The 19,480-nt window shown below is 45.1% G+C and overlaps 1 protein-coding gene across 7 annotated transcripts in view; it reads left to right on the top strand.

Moving 5' to 3' along the window:
* The first annotated feature begins 10,769 nt into the window (after positions 1–10,769).
* CELF1 (CUGBP Elav-like family member 1) overlaps positions 10,770–19,480 on the top strand; it is a 66,595-nt gene continuing 57,884 nt past the window's right edge. For all 7 annotated transcript variants that reach the window (XM_052652636.1, XM_052652635.1, XM_052652638.1 and 4 more), the window contains exon 1: positions 10,770–10,873. The gene's annotated coding sequence lies outside the window, so the exon portion shown is untranslated. The remainder of the gene's footprint in view (positions 10,874–19,480) is intronic.

Genomic DNA, 19,480 nt, shown 5'->3' with positions numbered 1-19,480 from the left:
GGCAAAAAGCTATATTGAATTTTCTTCTTCTTCTTCTTTTTTTTTTTTAATATTTATGGCTATGGTGTTGGAGAAGACTCTTGAGAGTCCCTTGGACTGCAAGGAGATCCAACCATTCCATCCCAAAGGAAATCAGTCCTGAATATTCATTGGAAAGACTGATTCTGAAGCTGAAACACCAATACTTTGGCCACCTGATGCGCAGAACTGACTCATTGGAAAAGACCCTGATGCTGGGAAAGATTGAAGGCAGGAGGAGAAGGGGACGAGAGAGGATGAAATGGGTGGATGGCATCAGTGACTCAGTGGACATGAGTTTGAGTAAGCTCCAGGAGTTGGCGATGGCAGAGTCGGACACGACTGAGCAACTGAACTGACTGGTGGGTCCGCACTGCAGTGCACAGGCCGTCTCCAGCTGCAGCAAGTGGGGCGGCTCCCTCTCTGCGGCGCTCAGGCTTCTCATGGCAGTGCTTTCTCTTATTGCCGCTCACGGGCTCTAGAACTCTGTGGGATCTTCCTGGATCAAGGACTGAATCCGTTTTCCCTGCAGGGGAATTCTTTACCACTGAGCCACCAGGGAAGCCTGAGAGACTATTTTTAATTTTAATAACTACTGTTAAATTTTCTTCTAACATCACTATATCTGTATACATCAAGCGCCTGTTGTATGTTTTTTCACAATTCTAGCAACCTTCTAAATTTAATTATTTAATTTAGAGGACTTCCCTGGCAGGCCAGCGGTTAAGACTCTGAGTTTCTATGGCAGGGGATTTGGGTTTGGTCCTTGTTTGGAAACTAAGGTTCCTACATGCCCTGTGGTGTGGCCAACAAGTTTTCTAAAAGTACACATTGTTTTAATTAGAATACCTTAATATTCACGAGTTAGGTTTGAACATCTTACCTTTGTCACTATTCCTGTTCTTCCTAGGCACTGTGTATTTCTTTCTTTTGCAGGTCTGGCTAATGGGTTGTTTGTTGTTACCCTCCCTGGCCATAGAACCTGCACAAATTCTAAGTGTATGGCTTGATAAATTTTACATATCTACACACCCATGTGAACTCTACCCAGAATAAGATATAAAACATTCCAGTGCTCCAGAAAACTCCCTGGAGCTCTCTCCAATCAATAGTCAATGCCCTCTCCCTAGCAAAGTGGAAGTGAAATCCCTGAGTTGTGTCCGAATCTTTGGGACCCCATGCACTGTAGCCTACCAGGCTCCTCTGTGCATGGGATTTTCCAGGCAAGAGTGCTGGAGTGGATTGCCATTTCCTTCTCCCGGAGATCTTCCCGACCCAGGAATCGAACCTGGGTCTCCCGCATTGCAGGCAGCCGCTTTACCTTCTGAGCCACCAGGAAGATCTAGATGTCCCTAGCAAAGATAACCTCTGTTCTGACCTTTCCTCCTTTCTCCCGCCCATATTCAAATTTCAGTTGAATAAATTCATACAGCGTATGCTCTTTTCTTGTGATTTGCTTTGCTCCATTTTATGTCTGTGCAGTTCATCCATACTGTTATATACAGTTGTGGTTTGTTCCTTTTCATTGCTATGTAAGTAGCCTGTTGTAAGTATATTCCATAATTTATTTATCTATCATTTCCAGTTTGGGCTATTATTAATAAAGGTACTACAAACCATTTTTTTGGGGGGGGGTGGGAATAAGTATTCACTTGTACTGGGAGCAGAACTGCCCTTGTCACGGGGTACAAGGTCATTTAGCTCGTTGAGTTTAGTGAAAGTCGCTCAGTCCTGTCCTTTGCGACCCCATGGACCATACAGTTCAGTTCAGTTCAGTTCAGTTCAGTTGCTCAGTCGTGTCCGACTCTTTGGAACCCCATGAATCGCAGCACGCCAGGCCTCCCTGTCCATCACCATCTCCCAGAGTTCATGGACCATACATTCCACGGAATTCTCCAGGCCAGAATACTGGAGTGGGTAGCCTTTCCCTTCTCCAGGGGATCTTCCAAACCCAGGGATTGAACCCAGGTCTCCTGCGTCTACATCACAGGCTGATTCCTTACCACTGAACCACCTGGGAAGCCCATATGTTTGACAAGAAACTTGTATTCAAAATATGTAAAGAGCGCCTCCAAAACAAGCAAAAAGACAGAGAAAAGAGAGAAAAAAGATTGAATAGGCGATTCACATACACACACAAATATCCAAATGGTCAGTAAGAATTATGTATGTAAAGTAGGCATTAGGGGGAAAAAAAATTAAACCACGATAAAATATCACTCCACTTGTACCAGAATGACTAAAATTAAAGGACTTGAAAGGGGCTTCCCTGGTAGCAGAGTGGTTGAAAAATCCACGTGCCAATGGAGGGGACGCTGGTTTGATCCCTGGTCTGGGAAGATTCCACATGCCTCAGGGCAACTGAGCCGGAGTGCTGGTGAGCCCGAGCTGCACAAGAAGAGAAGCCACTGCAACGAGTAGCCCTCGCTCGAGGAAACTAGAGAAAGCCCATTCGCCAACAACAGAGACCCAGCACAATTTTTTTAAAAAAAATCTTAATTAAAAAACACAGAAAAAAATATTTATTAAAATATTAACAGAGCCTCCTACTCCTCACTTGGTATGATCATCCTTTTTAAAAAAAAATTTTATTTTTGGCTTCAAGTCAGTAGTTGGAACACTCAGGCTCAGTAGTTTCGGCTCACAGGCTTAGCTGCTCCAAGGCATGTGGGATCTTCCTGGACCAGGGGTCGAACCTATGTTCCCTGCATTGGCAGATGGTTCTTAATAACTTCCCTGGTAGCTCAGATGGTAAAGTGTCTGTCTACAATGTGGGAGACCCGGGTTCGATCCCTGGGTCAGGAAGACCCCCTGGAAAAGGAAATGGCACCCCACTCCAGTACTCTTGCCTGGAAAATCCCATGGACGGAGGAGCCTGGTAGGCTACAGTCCATGGGGTCACAAAGAGTCGGACACGATTTCACTTTCACTTTCTTAATAATTAGACCTCCAGAGAAGCCCTCTTTCTGGGTTTTATCTCTTTTTCTCAACAAGCACACTCTCTAACAAAGATAGGATCTTAGTGTACCTATTTGTCACCTGTTTTATTTATTTGATTGTGTTGGATCTTCGTTGTGGCACCCAAGACCTTCGCTGCATCATGCCAGAACTTTCATTGCCGTGAACGGACTCCCTAGTCGTGGCCTAGCTGTGATACACACTCAGGCTTAGTTGCTCTGCAGCAGGTAGGATTCCTAGTTCCCTGACTAGGGATTGAACCCAAGTCCCCTGCATTGCAAGGCAGGTTCTTAACCACTGGACTACCAGGGAAGTCCTATCACCTGTTTCATTCACTAAGTATGTGTCATGAACATTTGCCCACAATTAAATGTTTTTTCTGTATTATTATTTGAAAAAAGCATATATATATGTGTGTGTATGTGTGTGTATATATATATATATATATAATATTCTAGGCTATGGATATATCATACTTTATCACTTTTTGTGTCAAATTTTATGCAATTCTAACAATGTTATGACCCCTCTCTAGTCTTATCCTGATTATTTTCTCAAGAAATGCTCCTAGAAAGATATGTAAACTTTCAGATTCCTCCAGACAATCTGAATTTTACTCCCACCAGCACGTGGAAAAAGGCTTGCTTCCCTGAACCCTCATTAACATTTTTAAAAACAAATCTTCCTCAATTTGGAAGGCAAAAAATTAAATGGGAACTTTTCATCCTTGTTTACCTCACATCAGGCTTTTTTTGCATTTGGACTGTTGAGTGTTTTTGTCTATATTGGGAAGCCCTTTGAAGTTCAAACAATCTGTAGTCTTCACGTTCTGCCGCCCAGCTCTGGGCTTAGTGGTAATTAGAAAGGACTGGCCCTACGTCCAGCGGCAGATAGATGGGGAAAGATTCTGGTTGCCCGTCCAGAACTGTCTATGGAGCTGGACACTGTGAGAACCAGAGAGAGAAGAGGTTAGCAGGCCAGGTGTGGCCGAGGCTCATGGCAGGGTGCAGGGCTGACTGAGGGGGAAACTGGGTCTCGTTCTGATGGGCGGGGCCATGCTCAGTAAATCCTTAATCCAATTTTCTGTTGATGGGCGGAGCTGTGTTCCCTCCCTGCTATTTGCCTGGGGCCAAACTATGGTGGGGCAGCGCCACTTCAGACACAACTGGAGATGCTCAGAGAGCTCAAACAAACCTCATGCGCACAGGGGCTGAGACAGAACTGTGTTTGAGCATCTCCTGCAGAGGTACGGGCCGGCGGTGGTCTGCCTCGGGGACACGGGCTCTGGGTGCAGCAGACTTGGGTGTGGAAAAAGCCCTCTTAGAGGAGGTTGCCATTAACCCCACCGTAGAGCTGCCAGAACGTACACAGGACTGGGAAATAGGCTCTTGGAGGGCACAAACAGAAGCCTGTGCACCAGGACGCAGGAGAAAGGAGAGTGACCCCACAGGAGACTGCCCTGGACTTGCCTGTGGGTGTCCGCGAGTCTCCGGCCGAGGCTGCTGCAGGGCTGGGGGCACTGAGTGCAGCAGTGCATCACGGGACCTTCTGAAGGAGGTCGCCATTATCTTCACTACCTCCACCATAGTTTGGCCTGGATAAATAGCAGGGAGGGAACACAGCTACACCCACCAACAGAAAATTGATTGAAGATTTACTGAGCATGGCCCCACCCATCAGAACAAGACCCAGTTTCCCCCTCAGTCAGTCTCTCCCTTCAGGAAGCTTCCATAAGCCTCTTATCCTTCTCCATCACAGGGCAGACAGAATGAAAACCACAATCACAGAAAAGGAACCAATCTAATCACATGGACCACAGCCTTGTCTAACTCAAAGAAACTATGAGCCATGCCCTGCGGGGCCACCCAAGACGGGCGGGTCATGGTGGAGAGGTCTGACAGAACGTGGTCCACTGGGGAAGGGAACGGCAAGCCACTTCAGTATTGTTGCCTTGAGAACCCCATGAACAGTATGAAAAGGCAAAAAGATAGGATACTGAAAGAGGAAAGCCCCAGGTCGGTAGGTGCCCACTATGCTGCTGGAGATCAGTGGAGAAATAACTCCAGAAAGAATGAAGGGATGGAGCCAAAGCAAAAACAACACCCAACTGTGGATGTGACTGGTGATGGAAGCAAGGTCCGATGCGGTAAAAATATGGCATAGGAACCTGGAATGTTAGGTCCATGAATCAAGGCAAATTGGAAGTGGTCAAACAGGAGATGGCATGAGTGAACATCAATATTCTAGGAATCAGCGAACTAAAATGGACTAGAATGGGTGAATTTAACTCAGATGACAATTATATCTACTACTGTGGACAGGAATCCTTAGAAGAAATGGAGTAGCCATCATGGTCAACAAAAGAGTTAAAAATGCAGTACTTGGATGCAATCTCAAAAATGACAGAATGATCTCTGTTCATTTCCAAGGCAAACCATTCAATATCACAGTAATCCAAGTCTATGCCCCAACCCGTAATGCTGAAGAAGCTGAAGTTGAAGACCTACGAGAACTTCCAGAACTAACATCCAAAAAAAGATGCCCTTTTCATTATAGGGGACTGGAATACAAAAGTAGGAAGTCAAGAAACACCTGGAGCAACAGGCAAATTTGGCCTTGGAGTACAGAATGAAGCAGGGCAAAGGCTAATAAAGTTTTGCCAAGAGAACGCACTGGTCATAGCAAACATCCTCTGCCAACAACACAAGAGAAGACTGTACACATGGACATCACCAGATGGTCAACACTGAAATCAGATTGATTATATTCTTTGCAGCCAAAGGTGGAGTTCTACACAGTCAGCAAAAACAAGACCAGGAGCTGACTGTGGCTCAGATCATGAACTCCTTATCGCCAAATTCAGACTTAAATTGAAGAAAGTAGGGAAAACCTCTAGACCACTCAGGTATGACCTAAATCAAATCCCTAACGATTATACAGTGAAAGTGAGAAATAGATTTAAGGGACTAGATCTGATAGACAGAGTGCCTGATGAACTATGGACAGAGGTTCATGACATTGTACAGGAGACAGGGAGCAAGACCATCCCCAAGAAAAAGAAATGCAAAAAGGCAAAATGGTTGTCTGAAGAGGCCTTACAAATAGCTGTGAAAAGAAGAGAAGTGAAAGGCAAAGGAGAAAAGGAAAGATATACCCATTTGAATGCAGAGTTCCAAAGAATAGCAAGGAGAGATAAGAAAGCCTTCCTCAGTAATCAGTGCAAAGAAATAGAAGAAAACTATAGAATGGGAAAGACTAGAGATCTCTTGAAGAAAATTAGAGATATCAAGGGAATATTTTATGCAATGATGGGTTCAATAAAGGACAGAAATGGTATGGACCTAACAGAAGCAGAAGATATTAAGAAAAGGTGGCAAGAATACACAGAAGAACTGTACAAAAATGATCTTCATGACCCAGATAATCATGATGGTGTGGTCACTCACTAGAGCCAGACATCCTGGAATGTGATCAAGCAGGCTTTAGGAAGCATCACTACAAACAAAGCTAGTGGAGGTGATGGAATGACAGCTGAGCTATTTCAAATCCTAAAAGATGATGCTGTGAAAGTGCTGCACTCAATATGCCAGCAAATTTGGAAAACTCAGCAGTGGCCACAGGACTGGAAAAGGTCAGTTTTCATTCCAATTCCAAAGAAAGGCAATGCCAAAGAATGCTCAAACTACCGCACAATTGTACTCATCTCACATGCTAGTAAAGTGATGCTTAAAATTCTCCAAGCCAGGCTTCAATAATACATGAACCATGAACTTCCAGATGTTCAAGCTGGTTTTAGAAAAGAAGGAGGAACCAGAGATCAAATTGCCATCATCCATTGGATCATCGAAAAAGCAAGAGAATTCCAGAAAAACATCTATTTCTGCTTTATTGACTATGCCAAAGCCTTTGACTGTGTGGATCACAATAAACTATGGAAAATTCTGAAAGAGATGGGAATACCAGACCACCTGACCTGCCTCCTGAGAAATGTGTATGCAGGTCAGGAAGCAACAGTTAGAAATGGACATGGAACAACAGACTGGTTCCAAATAGGAAAAGGAGTACATCAAGGCTGTATATTGTCACCCTGCTTATTTAAATTATATGCAGAGTACATCATGAGAAACGCTGGGCTGGATGAATCACAAGCTGGAATCAAGATTGCCAGGAGAAATATCAATGACCTCAGATATGCAGATGACACCACCCTTATGGCAGAAAGTGAAGAACTAAAAAGCCTCTTGATGAAAGTGAAAGAGGAGAGTGAAAAAGTTGGCTTAAAGCTCAACATTCAGAAAACGAAGATCATGGCATCTGGTCCCATCACTTCATGGGAAATATATAGAGAAACAGTGGAAACAGTGGCAGACTTTATTTTTGGGGGCTCCCAAATCACTGCAGATGGTGATTGTAGCCATGAAATTAAAAGGCGCTTACTCCTTGGAAGAAAAGTTATGACCAACCTAGACAGCATATTAGAAAGCAGAGACATTCCTTTGCCAACAGAGGTCTGTCTAGTTAAGGTTATGGTTTTTCCAGTAATCATGTATGGATGTGGGAATATAAAGAAAGCTGAGCACCGAAGAATTGATGCTTTTGAACTGTGGTGTTGGAGAAGACTCTTGAGAGTCCCTTGGACTGCAAGGAGATCCAACCAGTCCATCCAAAAGGAGATCAGTCCTGAGTGTTCATTGGAAGGACTGATGTTGAAGCTGAAACTCCAATACTTTGGCCACCTGATGCGAAGAGCTGACTCATTTGAATAGACCCTGATGCTGGGAAAGATTGAAGGCAGGAGGAGAAGGGGACGACAGAGGATGAGATGGTTGGATGGGATCACCAAGTCAATGGACATTCAGTTCAGTTCAGTTCAGTTGCTTAGTTGGGTCCCACTCTTTGCGACCCCATGAACCTCAGCATACCAGGCCTCCCTGTCCATCACCAACTCACGTAGTTTACCCAGACTCATGTCCACTGAGTCAGTGATGCCATCCAACCGTCTCATCCTCTGTCGTCCCCTTCTCCTCCTGCCCTCCTTCTTTCCCAGCATTAAGTTTGGGCAAACTCTGGGAGTTGGTGATGGACAGGGAGGCCTGGTGCGCTGCAGTTCATGGGGTCGAAGAGTTGGACATGACTGAGCGACTGAACTGAATTGAGGTTGCAGGAAGTTTCTGAAGACTAGACAATTCATTCTTTTTTTTTTAATACTCAGTACCTTGATATGTCTTCTTGTTAATTCAGCAATGTTTATTGATGAATCGGGGAGCTGGATGAAGGTGGTCAAAGGTACAAACTTGTTATTATAGATACTAGCAATATAATGTACGAGGTGATGACGATTGTTAGTTGAAATCTGAAAGTAGTTAAGAGAGATCTTGAGAGTTCTTATCACAAGAAAAAAACATTTTTTCTTTTTCTCCATCTGTATGAGATAATAAAGTTAATTAAACTTATTATGGTAATCATTTCACAATATATGGAAATTTAAAAAAAATACAATATTTATTGATCACCTACATGGCATTATTTTAGGCCCTGAGGATGTGAAACAGACAGAATTCCTATGCCCATAGAGTTTACCTTCTGGTGTGGGAAGAGTACAAATAAGTAAAATATGAAGTACAAAATATACTATGTTGGATGGTGATAAGTGGTTCAGATAGAAGATAGAAGCAAAGCAGGAAAGGGGGATTGGAAACATGGGGGTATGTGTGTATATTCTGAAATAGGGTAGTCAGGGAAGGCCCAACTGAGAAGGTGACATTTAAATCAAGACCTGAAGGAGGTGAGGAGGTGAAACACATGGATATCTGGATGATTCAATGGTATACAAAAGAATGGAAAAGATTCTCTGCTTAAACGGTTTCTACAATCTACAGCAGCTGGGAGACAAATATAAAAATAACTGTGGTAGTGTACATGACTGAACAACTGAAGAACAGCAACGTATGACAACCTTCTATAAGCTGTAATGGTCTATAAATGGAAGACGTTTTCAGTAAATTACACATAAAACTATTAACAAGAACAAGATCATATATCAGCATTATTTGTTGTCACTAAGTCCTGTCCGATTCTTTGCAACCCCATGGACTGCAGCACGCCAGGCTGCCCTGTCCCTCACTATCTCCCTGAGTTTGCTCAAGCTCACGTCTGTTGAGTCGGTGATGCCATCCAACCATCTCATCCTCTGTTATGCCTTCTCCCGCCTTCAGTCCTTCCCAGCATGTCTTTTCCAATGAGTCAGCTCTTCGCATCAGGTGGCCAAACTACTGGAGCTTCTGCTTCAGCATCAGTCCTTCCAATGACTATTCAGGGTTGATGTCCTTTAGGGTCGACTGGTTTGAGTATTGGGCTTTCCTGGTAGCTCAGAGGTTAAAGCGTCTGCCTGGAATGTGGGAGACCCAGCTTTGGTCCCTGGGTTGGGAAGATTCCCCTAGAGAAGGAAATGGCAACCCACTCCAGTACTCTTGCCTGGAGAATCCCAAGGAGGGAGGAGCCTGTTAGGCTACAGTCCATGGGGTCGAGTTATAATGTATATAAAATGATAAACTATACAATACAACTAGAAAATCTGATAGTGTACAATTTAAGGGTTAATTGTTTAGATCTACATGGTACTAGAAACACTGTGACTATTTTTTTTTCCTCCTAAGAGAGGAAAGAGGTGCTTCCAACACATGGGAAAACCCTTGAGGCCTGTGCTTGGGAGTCCACTTATTTTTTTTTTTGTGGTAAGGTAGGGTATAATCAGTATTTGTGGGTAGAACAGTTATTGCTCTGAGAAGCCAGATGTTTCGGAGAAATCATTTGCAAACCCATGAGTTATTTGCATGTTGTTGGGGTCAAAAGGTCTTAGAACTAAGTTTTCTTTCTTTCTCTGCATTTTACTGTCCCACAAGATGTAGAACTTGTGGGAATAAATGACGTTGACCTTTTAAACAAACAAACGAAAGAAAGAACAAACTATTGAACTATTTGCATTCTACCTAGATCCGGGGATTTCTGGGTCACTCTGAAGGAGGTCTTCAGGAACCTAGCCTTGGTTACAGGAAAAAAAAAAAAAATTTTTTTTTCACCGGAAGAAGCAGGTTAGGGCTGGAAAAATCAGTCTTTTAGTAGAACTCTTATGAGCTTCCTGGCGCTCCAAGGATTTTTGCAAGGTTGTGAGTTCACCCAGCTGATCATCCTGCCAGAGGGCTTTCGTCTAACTCTGAAAGCTTGCAGTACACTTACAGTCCACGTCTCAGCAGACAAGGAAGGCCCTGATCCCGTTGCTTATCGGCTGGGTTAGGAGGGAGGGTGTGTCAGGTGCCCAGCGCCGGCCAAACACCATCCCATTCACTCACCCATTCATTCAGCAAGTATTTTATTATGCGCATATTCAGCGCCAAGCAGAGGTCGGCGCCCGCCAGTTCGTCCGGAACTCTTGCGGGTGAGGGGCGCAGAGCCGAGAACTCCCAAGTTTTCAGGCCGGGGGTCTTCCCCGCGTCTTCCCTCCAGCGGAGTAACGAGACAAAGAGACTTGTCCTCGCCGGAACCCTCGGCCCCCAGGGCTCCCGCGCGGCTGCTTCTCCACTCCCCCGCCCGAGGGGGCGCTGCAGCGCCGGGCGCTCGGCCCGCCCCTGCGCCGGGCGCCGCTCGGCGCGGCGCTGCGGGCGGCACCGCGGTGCTACGTTCCCGCGAGCCGCCCTCCCCCTCCGCGTCGGCCCTCCCCGCCGGTGGGAGGCGCCGGAAGTGCCGCCATTTTGGGGTGTTCTGCTCTGGCGGCGGCGGCGGCGGCGGCGGGACGCGGCGGCTCCCCCGGGACTCGGCCTCAGCGGCGAGGCGGCGGCGGCGGCGGCTGCGGAGGCGCGGGCAGCAGCTGAGGCGGCGGCGGGCTGAGGTGCAGCCGCTGGTGAGTGCGGCGGCCGCGGGATAACGGGCCGCGCGGGTGGGAGGGAAGGGGCAGGAGGGAGGCGCCGCGGGGCGGGTCCGGTCCGGGCGGCCCCGCGGGGTCACCAGGGCCCCTCCCGGCGCGGCCGCTCCGGCTTCCCCGCGGCCCCTGGAGGCAGCTCCGCGGTCTCTCCCCGGGTGTCGGGGTCCTCCGCTGCCCGGGTCCCGGCGCGTGCCTCGGCGCCCAGGGGGACCCGCCCTCCTCGTGGCCTTGCCCCTTGCCCGCGCCCTTTGCCTTCCCCCTCGGGGCTCCGAGGGCTCGGTTCCCTGCCCCGGGGGTAGCTCCGTCCTCCTTTTTTCCGGCCGCCGTGCCAGACCGAGGCTGCCTGCCCGGGACACCCCTTCCCTGCGCCTGTCGCCCCACGTGTTCTCGGTGCTTATCCTTGGGGTAGGGGTGGGGTGTGCTCAGGACCCCCGCCTCTGGAGGGCCGCGCTGCTTCTCTGGAGCTTCGGGAGCCCCCCAGTTCCTCGCCCCAGATCCGCTAGGGCCTTGGCTCACCCTCCCCCCACGTCAGGTGCTCACCCAGTCATGGCCTAGTAGCTGGGCTGGATTCTCGCACCCGGGAGCTTTCTTCCTTTGCTAAAGGACCTGCTTTTGGAATTGAAGCTTCTGGCGTCTTCGGTTGCGGTTCTCCGGGCAGGATGTTGTTTTAATTCTCGAGGACGGTTGTCCAGGCTCGAAGCAGCTTCTCTTTGGTTTAGGCTCATCCTCGTAGTGGAGGGGCAGGTGGTAGGGTTTTGGTCGGAGGAGGCTGCTTAAGCAAAATGGAATCCTTTTTTTTCTTTTTCTCGCCAGCAAAGTTAATGCTGTACTTTTATTACCTTCGAGTGAGAAGGCTGCCTAGTAGTGTCACACAGCGTGGAGTGCTTTATAATGCTTGCAGTGTAAGAGGTTACAGACACCCGATGAATCCTTTGCGAGAACTTCACCCTTAATAAAGGTCTTTTAGCTTTCTTTGATGCTCTGTAGGTTGAAGAGGCTTTAGTTGGATTCTCTGGCCTTTTCCACAAGTGTGACATCTCTCGGAGGGGTATTGCCAAGTTTCAGTGTCTTCTGAAATTCTCGCTGAGGAAGGGTCGTCTCTGAGAACCACCAAGGGTTCTTTCCACTTTAATATTCACGAGTCCACTTGGAAAATAATCCAGTTGCCATAGCGTGTATAAACTATTGCTCCAGCTCCCTCCCCTACGGCTGTGTTGTTACATTCTTCTAACTTTACTTATAAGTCTGCGGTTTCTCCTCGTAAGTTAGCAAAGATTGAAGCACTGCTGGTAGGGAAGCGAAGCCGGAGCTTTCAGCTGTTGCTTCAACCAGGAAGTTGAGTTTCCCCAGCGGGCTCTTTGCTCTCGACTGTCCACAGCCTCTTTCCATTGAAAATGGCCCTTGACCCAGAGCACAGGCCTCAGCTTCTTTCCAATTATTCATTCATTTTTGCCCACGGGGTTTTCTTCTCCTCAGTTGGTATCTAGACTTAAAATCCATTCGCTGCTGAGGCTAGATGAGCTGGTGAGATAGAATAGCTTTTCCAACCACTTCACTTTTCAGATGAGGAAACGGAGCCTCAGCTTCCAGATTACTTGCTTAGGACAGTTTCAACATAGATTTAAAATATATATATATATATATATATATATATATATATGATGAGCAGTAATGCAGATTGCTCTTTAAGATGTGGTGGAACGGAAAGGACTTGAAGTTGGAAGGCCTTAATTGTCATCCCTGCTCTGTTACTAGCCGTACAGCCTGGACCAAGTGTCTTGCTTTGCACCTCAGTTCATTCTCGTCTGTGAAATGTAGGGAATCATGACTGTTTCACATGGTACCAGTTCAGCTTCAGTGCAGTAGTGTGGTATCAGAGGCAGACAGTGAAATTTTAAGCCAGAATGATTTTTTCTTCTGACAGTTATATTTCTTATAAGTTACAAATGCATTATTAAAAATGCAGATGTGCCAGAAAGGGAGAGCTTTACCCTTAGTTCCACCACTCAGAGGTGATTGGTAATGTTTAGTCTCTATGTCACTATCTCTTTTTATATGTAGTAGAAAAGTTTACTACCTTATCAAAATAGGCTTACCCTAGTTAATAGTTTTGTGATGTGTCTTTAGGATTTAATAATAGGTGATAGGCATTAGCAGCTGCGTATTAAACGGTGCTGTGTTTATAGCCCCAGCACATGTGAGCTAGGCCAGGGGCTACCCCAGCATGGGAGCTGAGGATTTGCGCTTTCAAATATGCTGGGCTGAGGAGAGGAGAGGAAGGGCAGAGACCTGACATTTATTATATGTCTGCTGTGTGATTTTTTTTTTTTCCTTTTCAAAAATATTTTGGCTCTGCTGCTGAACGTAGAATCTGAGTCTTGAATTCTGTGCCCTTTCCTGTGACTGCCACTGTAGCTTCTTTACCTTAACTTTCCTGGGAGGCCAGACAGAATACATAATGAGGAACTGGGAGGTTAAAGGTGGTGGTGATGTGCCTTGGGGAGGGAAAGAAAAGGGCTGTCACATGGAGGCTGGGGTGAAGAAGTTGGAGGAAGCAGAAGCATAGGATCCTCTCTGAGCTCCAGGATCTGGGTGCTTCCAACATATTGCTCTCTTTTCTTAAACCAGCAAATGATAGAATTTGGTTAAACTTTGTTTCCTCTGCTTTTTTTTTTAACAGCTTCATTGAGATGTAATTCACATACTGTACAGTTTTGTAGTTTTAGTATATTACATTATTTTAAAAATTGTGATAAAATCTAACACAGTTTTGCCATTCTAATCATTTTTTTAATGTGGCATAAAGCACATAACCTGAAAGTTACCGTCCTAATTATTTTTGAATGTATAGTTTTGTAGCATTAACTTGTGATTGCCAAGTGGTGTCTGACTCTTTTGCAACCAGATGGAATATAGCCCGCTAGGCTCCTCTGTCCATGAAATTTCCCAGGCAGGAAAACTGGAGTGGGTTGTTGCCGATCCCCCCTCTAGGGGATCTTCCCAACCCAGGGATTGAACCCATGTCTAATGCAGAGAGGAGAGTTATTTACCGCTGAGCCATCAGGGAAGCCCCTGGCATTAAGTACATTCATATTAATGGAAAATAGATCTCCAGAACTTTTTCATGTTCTAAATCTGAAACTATATATCCATCAAACAACTCCCATTTTCTTCCTCTTCTCCTCACCCCAGCTATTCATAACTGCCATTCTGCTTACTACTTCTGTGAATTTGACGACTTTTTTATTTATAAGTGGCTATTTGTGACTGGGTTTTTTCACTTACTAGAGTGTCTTTAAGGCTCATCTGTGTTGTAGCACGTGGCAGGATTTCTTTCCCTTTAAAGGCTGAATAACCTGTTACGTGAATATGCCACACTTTGCCTGTAGATTTGTCGATGGACACAGGTTGTTTCCGCCTCCGGGCCATTGTGATTGGCGCTGCTGTGAGTATGGCTGTGCAGTCTCTTCCGGCTGGTGCTCAGGAGTGGGTTGGCTGGAGCGTGCGGTGGTTCTCTGCTGAAGTCTTTGAGGAGCCTCCATACTGTTTTCCAAGGATTGCACTGTTACACCATCCCACAAGCAGTGCGCAAGAGTCCATCCATCTCCCCAGGCTCCCCAGCGTTTGTTTTCTTTTTTTGGCCACACCATGGGGCATGCGGGATCGTAGTCCTCCCCCGAGACTGAACCCTGCCCCGTGGCTGGAGCACAGAGTCCTTGCCACTGGATGCCAGGGTTCTTCTCTGACTATAGTCATCCTAACGGGTGTGAGGACTCCCTGTGGTTTTGATTTGCATTTCTGACTAATGATCAACATCTTTTCATATGCTTGGTGACCATTTCTATATCAGCTTTGCAGAAATGCCTGTTGAAGTCCTTCGCCCATTTAAAAAAATAAAAAAATTTGGGTGGTGGTGAGGTGAAGCTCTTCATTTGCTCTGAATGTTGGCCCATTAGCAGATGTCTGAGGCTCACACACACTTTCGCCCGCGCCTTTCCACTCTCTCGTGTCCTTTGTTTGGGCTTTTGTAGCCTGTGCTTTTGGTGTCTCATCCCAGAAACCACTGCCCAGTCCAGTGCCCTGAAGCTTAGCCCCTGTTTTCTTCTCCGAGTTTCACAGGTTTAGGTCATTCTCACCTGTTTTTTTGGCTGCTCCATGCCACTTGGCTTGCAGGATCTCAGTTTCCCGAAGAGCAGTTGAACAGGGGCCACAGCAGTGCAAGCCCGAAATCCTCAGCACTGGGCCGCTAGGGAGCTCTCCCCGGTTCAAGAGTGCAGTGCAGCGGCACGGAGCACGTGTGTTGCGCGGTCGTCGTCTCTGCCTGTTTCCAAAGTGCTTCTTCAGCCAAGCAGAAATCTGTGCCCATTAAGTAATAACCATCCATCGGTCCCTCCTCCTAGCCCCTGCTAACCTCAGGTCTACTGGCAGCCCCTGTGAATTTACCTGTTCCGGATATTTCATGTAATTGGGATTGTGCAGTATTTATCCTTTTGTGTCTGGCTTATTTCATGTAGCACAGTTTTCAAAGTTTGTCCATGTGTAGCAGGTATTAGGACTTTCTGTGGTTGAAGTCCTCTGCTGATTGAAGTCAGGGACATCTCCTTCATCTTGGTATCTTGCCCTCTCTTGATGCTCCCTAAAGGCTCTTGAATTGGTTAGAATGCTTGCTCTTCATGGGAATTGCCAATTACAGGGGGATGTCCACAGATTCCCTCAGATCTTTGAAACATATCAGTGTGCCTAAAAGTATGTAACAGTAACCCAGGTCACGATCATCAGCATCACTTCTAATTTGTGGTTTATATGTACAGGAGAAGTACTGCATGAAGAGAAAGAAAAGGCAAGTTTCTGCTCTCACTGTGTAACTTGCACGAGTGCTTTTTGTTCCAGGAGTGGGCTGGTATCCCGGTGGTGCATATTGTGTAGAGGAAAAGTCTATAGACCTGGCGTTTAATGGCCTACTTAGAATTAATAATGAATACTTTAAGGGTTAGAGCCCTCTGAAGGTTATCGTAAGCCTCCGAGTCTGTTTCTGTATATTCAGAGTATTCTCACGGTGAAAGGCTTTCTTCTTATGATGAGCTTTTCCTTGTTTATTTGGAGGCTTATAACTGATTTTGAGCTGCTTGACTGTCTACTTTTCCTCTCTGCTTTTTGGACGTAGCCTCCAACTCCTTTTTTCTTCCTCTCCACTAACAAAAGGAGCGTGATTAATATTAATTCTTGGGACGTGAGATGAACTGGAAGTTTTATTTGGTTAACTCTGTTGTTCTGAAGAGGTGTTACAGGCTTCCCAGTACTTGATGCACGGGATTTTACTGTAGTGTTAGCGAGGAATTTATATACCCCTTTTTTTTTTAATGATTTATTTAGGGTCATAGTTGCTGCGCTCAGGCTGTCTAGTTAGAGAGAGCAAGGGCTACTCTTTAATTCTGGTGTGTGGGCGTCTTGTTGCGGTAGCTTTCCCAGTGGCAGAGCACGGTCTCTTGGGCACACAGGTTTTGATAGTTTTGGCTCTCGGACTCCAGGGCACCCAGTAATTGTGGGCTTAGTTGCTCTGAAGCATGTGGGATCTTCCTGGTCTAGGGATCAAACGGGTGTCCCATTCATTGCAAAGCGGATTCTTAATGACTTAACCACCAGGAAAGCCCCTTACATTCCTCTCTTTCAAACAATATGAACCATTTTTTTGTTCAGAACTATTCCTTGATTCTTGACTATTTTTGGTAATAGTTAAAAGTAGACTGTATCATGGAAGTTCAAGTATTTCACTATATGTTTGAAATAGCAATCAACTTTATATGTAGGCCTTCTTAGCAGAACTTACAAATTCTGCTAATTGATTGCTATTAATATAATCTTGTATTTACCTGCACATCTCTTCCTAGAGGTGCCATGGCCTGCTGAAATGTTCAGAGAGCAAGTAAAATACAAACAAAATTTTTATACTAATTTTTTAATTGAGGTATGGTTGATTTACAGTATTATATGTTTCAGACGTACGACAGTGATTCACAATTTTTAAAGGTTTTGCCCCATTTATAGTTATCAAATATTGACTGTATTCCAAAACAAGAAATTTTTTAACAAAACGTGGAGAATTAATCTCATAATTGAAAGTCGATTCTAGGATTTTGGAGTTTTTAAAATTGGTTTGAAATCTGTGGTTTGAAAGAATGATGTGACTTGAATAGGGTTTATGAGCAGAGCCTGGCAGGGGTAGGTTTGACACCTCCAGCTCTGGGCCTTAAATTGGTAATATCACTGTGTGACCGTAACATTTCTGGGCTCCCCCCCATCTTTAAAATGGAGATCACCTGGAGTGGTGACGTGAGGATTGATTGAGATAGCTTGAGCCGGGCGCTGAGTCGTGCCTGGTACAGTGCTGATAATGCTGTTTCCTTTTTTCATCTGTAAAAATGGGCCTACTGCTCCTTCGTTGCTCAGTAATGCAGTTAAGCCGAATGAAAGACGCAGTTGGCATGACTCGTGTGGCTCGTGTGCCGCACATAGACGGTAGCTATGCCAGCGCTCCTTCCTTTCCCCCCTTTCAGGTGTGTTCTGTTGCACACTTTCCTTTGTTCATTGTGGCTTAGGGATACGATTGTTTCCGAAAGCCTAATTTGTGCATCTGAATTGTTTTGCTGGCAAGAGTGTGCTTTCCTATGGAAACTTTCAGCTTGTTGTCCCCTGTGGAATGCTTGGCTAATGTGGTTCCGTGACATCTTCACTTTGTGTACTTCACATGGAGTTTGTTAATAGGGAGTCTTCTGTGTTCATAGAAAACTGAAAAATACAAATGAGTATATTACTGGATTTGCTCTAGGGACACCTGGTTATAGATAACTAGTTTTAGGCTTGCGGAGAGGGTGGACTCTAATATTTAGAGTTGTAATGACAGAGGATGAGATGCTTGGACGGCATCACCGACTCAATGGACATGAGTTTGTGCAAGCTCTGGGAGATGGTAAAGGACAGAAGCCTGGTGTGTTGAACACCATGGGGTCACAAGGAGTCAGACAGCTGAGTGGCTGAATGAAGAGATGAAAGAGTTAATTGGTTGTAGCTATTTGCTTAGTAAACTATTGTATCAAGAATCCCTATCTCAGTTTGTAATTTACTGAAGACAGTTTTCTTGATGAGATCTTTGTAATTGTAACTTGTCCTTGCCTTGAAATTGGCAGTTGGCAAAGTCTCCTTAAAGTACTGGTTTTCTAACAGAGTTAATCAACAGAACTGTTGTGTAGTTTGTTTGGATTTTCTGGGGGGTGCACGCAGCTTGTGGGATTTTAGTTGCAGTTGCCCAACCTGGGATGGAACCTGGGCCCACTGAAGTGGAAGCCCTGAGCCTGAAACACTGGCCCGCCAGGGAATTCCCGTGCTCTGTAGTTACTGTTTAACCTGCTGCGCTGTGGAAGCCACGAGCATACATTTATTTTTAACTTCTTTGAGTTCCAGACCTGTAAAAATTTTCAAGAATGTTTTGTATCCATGAACTCCACATTAACTTAACACATTCTTTCTGCTAAGGAAATCTTTAATTCTTCAAAAATGTTACCTCACAGGCTAGAAGGATAAATACCAAAGTTTTTTTGGGGGGATTGCAACATGAGCAGTTTTTCTTTTCTTCATACTTGCCATTGTTTTTAAATTTTCATACAGAGAACATGACTTTCATAAAAGTTACATTAAAATTAGCCTGTATGCTCAGGAGATGAGAAAGTCTAGTTTGGGGAGACCGAGTATAAAATATCTTACATTAAATGATTTTAAAGCATTTCAATTCTTAGAACTTTGTGAAGTTCTGATGTAACCCTCAATCAGCTGACCTTTTCCCCACTTTACAAGAAATGGACTCACTTTTAGAACAGCATTTGAGTTGTAACATTTTGATTTTTCTTTTACTTCACTTAGAAAATGTGGCAGAAAATAGGAAGAGGAATGGTGAGTTCTGGTTTGGAGGTGGCAGTGAGATCTAGTGGATCTCAATTAATTGGTTTTAATATGCCTCTGTGGGGATGTGCTTGTAGGTTAGCGGTGTGGCTTTAGAAAGAACTGTTGGCTAGCTTTTTCTGACCTCCATGGCTGTGTTCAGCTTTGAAAAAATGGAGTTAAATATCACTTCCCCCTCCACATTGAAACTCCATTGAAATTTTATCCCCAGATTGGGAAATGTCTTTAGTTTGGGGATTATACAAAATGAAGTTTTCTGGTTCTAAAGCTGTTTGATTTTACAGTGTTAGACGTTTAATTTTGATAGGTCTGTAGTTTTCATTTACATAACATTGTTACTCTTCACCAGAGGAATCAGTGAATTAGAAACTGTCACCACTTTCTCATTGTTCTTTTTACCTTTTTGTTTCTTGTGAGATTGAAGCAAGCTCTCGCATGTGGGAATGTGTGATATTTTGGTGATAATGTAGGGTAACTAATAGTCTACTGTGAGCAGACTGTCTTTTTTAACCCAGTAGTTTTTGGACATCTGTTAAGTTTTTGCTAGTTTCTGTTTTGTACAAATAATTTAGGCTTTTCCCAGTTGTTTTGTGCTTATAGCTTTTGTATGTGGGAACCATTCCTCTTTTCTGT

The sequence above is a fragment of the Budorcas taxicolor genome, chromosome 15, assembly GCF_023091745.1.
Source record: "Budorcas taxicolor isolate Tak-1 chromosome 15, Takin1.1, whole genome shotgun sequence".
In the NCBI taxonomy this organism is placed as follows: Eukaryota; Metazoa; Chordata; class Mammalia; order Artiodactyla; family Bovidae; genus Budorcas; species Budorcas taxicolor.
Note: the sequence above shows the minus strand (reverse complement) of the source record. Positions and strands in the feature narration are given on the sequence as shown.